This window comes from Chenopodium quinoa, unplaced genomic scaffold (genome assembly GCF_001683475.1).
Source record: "Chenopodium quinoa cultivar QQ74 unplaced genomic scaffold, ASM168347v1, whole genome shotgun sequence".
Lineage (NCBI taxonomy): Eukaryota > Viridiplantae > Streptophyta > Magnoliopsida > Caryophyllales > Amaranthaceae > Chenopodium > Chenopodium quinoa.
This window is the reverse complement of record NW_018743032.1, coordinates 2,667,824-2,674,233: the sequence shown is the minus strand read 5'-3', so window position 1 is coordinate 2,674,233 and position 6,410 is coordinate 2,667,824.

The window sequence follows — 6,410 nt, the reverse complement described above, 5'->3', positions numbered from 1 at the left end:
ATTATTTTTGGGGACGGGTTTGGGAATAGGTTTTTATGCACTTTTAGTTGATTTTTAGGCCCGGCCCGAAAAGCCCGCACGGCCCGACCATTTTGGGCGGGTTTGGAAACAAAAAAACCGGCCCGAAAAAACAGGCATGATTTTTTAGCTCCGACCCGACCCGCTCAATGATCACCTCTAAATAAAATCCTAATAAATACGTATTAACGTATGCATTAAATTCTTTATCATTAATGCTTACAATATCTTGATCTCTGTAGCCTTGAGTCTTAATAATTGATGCTTCTGTATTTTAATATTGTAGTAAAAATGGATACAATAATCACTAACCAACTGTATGGATTATGAATACGAAGTATTATACATGTTTAAAAATGTCTAGCATTTTTGTATATTGGATACATGCATTTGTATAATGGGTATTATGACTGTGTCTAAGTGCAAGTGTAAGTGTAAGTGGTGCATGTCTAACAAGTTCCACTTACAAAATCTAATTAACCAACCTTATATGAGTATAATTGGGCAACATATAAGAATAATTATTCATTATTAGGTTAAATTTTACATTACTGATTTATATTGTTCAGTCAAATTTCTAATCTACTTGTCATGTAAGCCCATAGAAATTTCAGTCAGAAAAGAAGGAAAACATACCTGAACAGGACAGATGGAGCGATAGTGATATCATAGATTGACTATGCTTCCTTGCCGATGTTGCGTCTAACATCAATGTCTGGAACAATGGTGAAGTGAACCTTAGAGGACTAGTTTTGAGACGCCAAGAATTTGTTATATACACCCGGGTGCACCGTACACCCAACTAACCCAAGTTTATTTTTGGAAAATTTAACAAGAGCAGACCAACCTTTGCCCCGTTTTCCCAAAATGCACCAACCTTTAAATCTGCCCAAAATATATATATTTTTGTGTTTTTTTCTCTCCTAGTAAACCCAAATGACTTGTGACCGGAAGATCTGATCATTTTTTCATTTTTCTTTAATTATTTTTATAAATTAACAAAACAAAATTAAAAAAAGTAAATATAAGAATATAAAATAAAATAAAAACTCAAACCACCCTTACCCACTGCCAGCCCCTCCTCCCAACCTCCCCCTGCTGGCGGCCGGCGACCGGCGCCCAACTCACTTCTCGACGCCGGTTGATTCAATTCAAACAAAATTTAAACAAAATTAACATTGACCTAGCTCATACTAAAATAAATGAATTCAATTCAATGTTTTGTAAAATTCAGGAAAAAGGAAGGGGATTATACATTTATACTAGTAAGAGACAATATCATTAAACCTAGAAACCTGCGTGATACGATGAGGAAGTTTGGAGTGAGAATTGGAAGAATTGGAAAAGCAGAGCAACGTAGCAACAATAGCAGCGAGCAGGGTACCACCGCATCAGGTGGTTGCGGCAGAGGAAGCACCAAAAAATGCGCAGGGTTGCACTTTCTTCTTCTTCTTCAATCTTCTTTCTAATCAGGCGTTTTTCTCTCTTTGTTGATGTTGTGATTTCCTCCATTGTTGTGTTTTCTCTCTCCTATTGCTCTTGCTCTTGTGGTTTTCCCGCTTTGGGTGGTGTGGGGGCAAGTAGAAATGGGGAAAGGGGTAAGGGGAAAGGGGAAGGTTGGGCTGTCGTGAGTGGGGGAAAGGGAAAGATGGTGAGGTCGACGGCAACATGTGAATGGGTTGGGCGCTAGGTGCCAGCTGCCAGCCATCGGCAAGAGAAGGGGTGGCTGGTGGGAATGGGGGCTGGCATTGATGGGAAGGGAGGGTGTTTTTTTTTTTAATTATTATTAAAATAAAAATAAATATATTTTTAATTATCAGAATTTTAAAAATATCAAAAAAATTAACCAATGAGAACGTGACACGTGATTGCAACCTTGTATAACAGGTCAAGTGACCTGCTAGGTTCACTATGGGAGAAAAAAAATACAAACTTGTGTTTATTTTTGGCAAATTTAAAGGTTGGTTCATTTTGGGAGAACGGGACAAAGTTTGGTTTGTTCTTGTTAAATTTTCCTTTATTTTTTGCTCTTCATTAAATGATTAAAAGAAACAATCATCAAAATGAGAACAAAATATTTAGTGTATGATGCACCCGGGTCTATATAACAATCTCTCCCAATTATTTTTTTATTTAGACTTTTAACACAAAGCAATAATAAATTATAAGTTTGGGTTATTTTCCAATCCTACATGGACACTAGTTTGAGAAATATTTTCAAGTGAACACTATTTTCGCAATTAATTTAATTTTTAACACCACTTTGACAAATCGTTCGCTTAGTAATGGTGTTATTAAATACCGATTTATATAACTCACTATAGTCTATAAAAATGACATAATTCCTCTATCATTTCTTTACGCTCTCATCATCCTTCGCCATAATACTAAATTACTATACCACTCAAGTTATTTCAATTCTTTCACTTGTTTTATCCCGTAGCATAAAATTTGCATATTCTAATTCGAATCTCCAAGGCTAATATAATTAAAAATTTATAGAAATTTAACCTAGTTAAGTAGGAAGATCATCTAAGATATTCAATGAAAAAATTATCTTTCCTTTGTTTGCAAAACATTAGGTTTAGAAGGGAAACTAGTGCAATAATTTCAACTTTTCATTTCTTAGCCTTTTCTTTCCTCTAAAGTCTACTATCATTTAGTGCCACTATTAAGAACGTTTATTTCAGTCAACTGCACTTTTAATTATTTGATTTTTAGGAGTCCTAACTTACAATAAAGTACAACAATTTATCAATTATAAGAACAACTCCAAACCACCTTTACATTTCAGAATTTCAGATACCCCAAGGCCACTAATGAATCATACTTTCTCCGTTTCAAATTAGATGACACAGTCTGACTTTGTGCACTATTCACATAACTTGCTTTGACTTCGTTTTGTGATTTCGTATTGAGAAAATGTATGCTCGTGTGGGGCCTTGTTAGATTCGTCTCAACATCTATTTTTTAAATATCAAATTTTTATAATTTTTGCTAATATGTAATCAATGATATTTGCATTATAAAATATGCATTGACAAACGTGTCTAAATAAAATGTGTCATCTAATATAAAATGGAGGAAGTAAATAATACTAACAAGGAATACAAGCCATACACATTGCTACGTTGACTTCCCAGTTCTCTTACTGGTCAACAAGAGAAGCCAAATAATGAGTGAGCATGGCTTATTAATTAACCTTGTTTGCACAATTATAGAGTGATTAAGGGTGCATTCCCTTAACTTTAAAGATTATTCTCAAGGCTAATTAGGTCTAGTCTATACAAGTATATTCTAAATCTGCAAGACAACCTTTTCTAGTTTAATCTATCATGATCTTTTCTTAAACTGATGGTTGAAACCCATGATCCACATGAGATCTATTTGGACTTGAAGTGTCGATGAGATTTGAACCCGTAACCTTTATGTCACGTGGCTCTCTTAATACCATGTTAAAGGACCTACTCAAATAAAAGATTAAGCTTATGGTTAAAGCTCACGACCGATTTATATATTCTATCACACCCCCCTCACATGAGAGGCCTTTAGGCTCGAATTGTGTATGCATCGTGGCCCCCTCATACCAAGCATCCTAAATAATATTATCTATCTATAATATCTATCAAGGATTAATCAAGTCTAATCAGGTGGAAATATAAGGTGAAAAAAGAGTTGATCAAGTTCTTATAAGTCCAATACATAAAAAGTTAAGGTAAAAAAACACGCTCTTAATAGATCTATAAAGGACTTCGGAGCATGAGTTTAGCAAAAAAAATAACATTTCGATCAACTCGATCGAAATTACTCTCGGATAGAATTGGTTTCCAAAAGAGAAAATTTAACGTGCGAGGCTATTTTCAGCGTAATGAAGGTTAAATTAACATACAATTTTAGTCACATTTTGCTAATCTTTACTTTTTAAGTGTAACGAAGATTAAATTAACAAGCAATTTTAGTCCGATTTTGCTAGTCTTTCTACAGATTTAGGCCCTGTTCTTTTAAGGTTCTGGGCAGAGCAGAGCAGATTTCAGCAGAGCACGGCAAAACAGGTGTCAGTAGAGTAGATTGAGTTAGCAAAAAAGAATTTAGCAGATTGAAGCAGATTTCAACCGAGCAGCTCTAAAAAATAGGGCCTTAATTCTCCTCCCTGGTAGCTCCACACTAACTTGGCTCCCATCACAATATCATTTTAACAAAATAATGTCGCCTTTTGAATTAAATAAATACTCGTATTTTATCTTTCTTGCTCGTTCATGTTCCATGAATTAAGGTGATGACTAACGTGTAATCCCAGCCGACTTTGGTGATGTAACACAACCCACAAACAATAAGAAAAATTATTGTTAGAAGACACTATTCCCACCTAAATGAATTGCACTATATTGTATGGCATCATTGGCGTGCCAATTGCCAAAGCACCGCGCAGTTTATTCAAATATATACAAATAATACTTTATAATTTAACTTACCAAACCTGTGGTTTCAAAATTATAGCCTAAATATTCAAATAAATAATTAGTAGTAATTAATTTATTATATATCAAAGAAATTTTAAGCAGCAGCTACGAACTATGGAGTTGAAAATTTGTTAATGCGCCACTTGGGCCAATAAAGCAGAGTTTTTTACGAAACTAAGCCTTATTAGTAAACTATTTACGAATATAGACGCGTGGCCAAACTATTTACGAAACTGAGCTTCTGAGGTAAAACGCTGCCTCGGTCAGCGTTTTTCCTCATTTTTATTTATTTAATTTGTTTTGAATTATGTATTTTGTGAAATACAAAATAAAAAATAAAAAAACTGAAATACACAAAAACGCTGCCTCAGTCAGCGTTTTTGTGTTAGGCTATAACAGGCCTTAAAACGCTGACTGAGGTAGCGTTTCATTAATACTAGAAACACGCTGCCTCAGTCAGCGGTTTTGCCTGGTATATTCTTCCAGGCAGACGCAACGCATTCACTCTTCCTCAAAACTAAAAACTCAAACTCACTCTTCCTCAAAGCTCTGCCGTCGCCATCGCTGCCGCTGCCGCCGCCGCCTGCTGCCTGCCACCGTCGCCGCCGCCTACTGCCGTCGCGCCTCTCCTCTTCTTTATAATCACATTTTTGGTACTTCTCACTTATTTGTTTTTAAAATTTTAAAACCTAGGTTAGTTTGATAATTATATAGTACATTGTTTTAATTTGATAATGTTGTTGATTATTCTAAGTTAGTTTAATGTAAATTGATAATTATGTTGATAATTCTAAGTTAGTTTGTTGTAATTTGATAATAGTTTAGTATAAAAGCCCTAAATTGATGTTAGTTTAGTAAGAAAGTTTATGATGAAATTGTGGAAATGTTTGGTAAAAATGTTGAAAATGTTGATGAATTGTTGATATTGTTGATGAAATTGTTGTTTTAATTTGATAAAATAGCCTACATTGTCGTTTAATTACGAAAATTATGTTATGTAGAGTACGTTGGTTGTTAGTGTGAATATGTTCGTTGTGTACTTTGTTTTGGTTGTTGTGTGAATTGGAACAATGATGGTTAATTATGTTTGTAGTGTGAATTTCTTGGTTGTTATTGTGCGAATTGGTGGAGATTGCATGCAATTAAGATGTGTTTTTGGTTGTTGTATAGAATATGGCTGCACAAAACGCAGCTTTGTTATGCCGATGGGGGGGTGAATTTGTGTCTGATGGACCGAATGTCCAGTATAGTGGTGGAAATATGGAACCATTGCCACTTGGACCAGACATGACTTTCAACGATCTGATGAACGAGGTTCATAGCATTATTGGCTTAAACCGAATGAATGTACAACTTAACATTCAAATGAGGTTTGAAACTAATAATGCGGTTCAAGTGTTACCTTGTTCTAACGATAGACATTTGAAAGCTTTGAGGAGCGCTGTTTTAATGAGGGGTTATCCACATGAGATATATGTAGAAATAGTGTCTACGTGTACGCAACAAAGTACTCGACCAGATCAACAAGCTACCTATTTTTCCGGTTACACAGAGTCCTTCCGAATGCCCTCACAAGACATTCCATCAACTGAATATGGGATGGGGTCCTTCAGCAGACTGCTTCATGACGATCGGTTCCAGATGCCGTTGAGTTCACATATAGCTTCACCTGTATATGGTGGAACATCTACGACAATGTTTGGCCAATCTGGGCCTTCGACATCGAACACAGTTATATCTTCTCCCATGCAACTCCAAAGTTATTCACCTACGCAGCATGATGATCATACATCACCGTCTCAACCATTGGTGAATCATCTTGAAAATCTACAACATATGGTGAATAACGAGTTGTCTCTGTATGATGCGCTCCGGGAAACAAATGATGAGGCTGAGAGCGAAGAGGAGGAACCAATTCTGGATAACATGGAG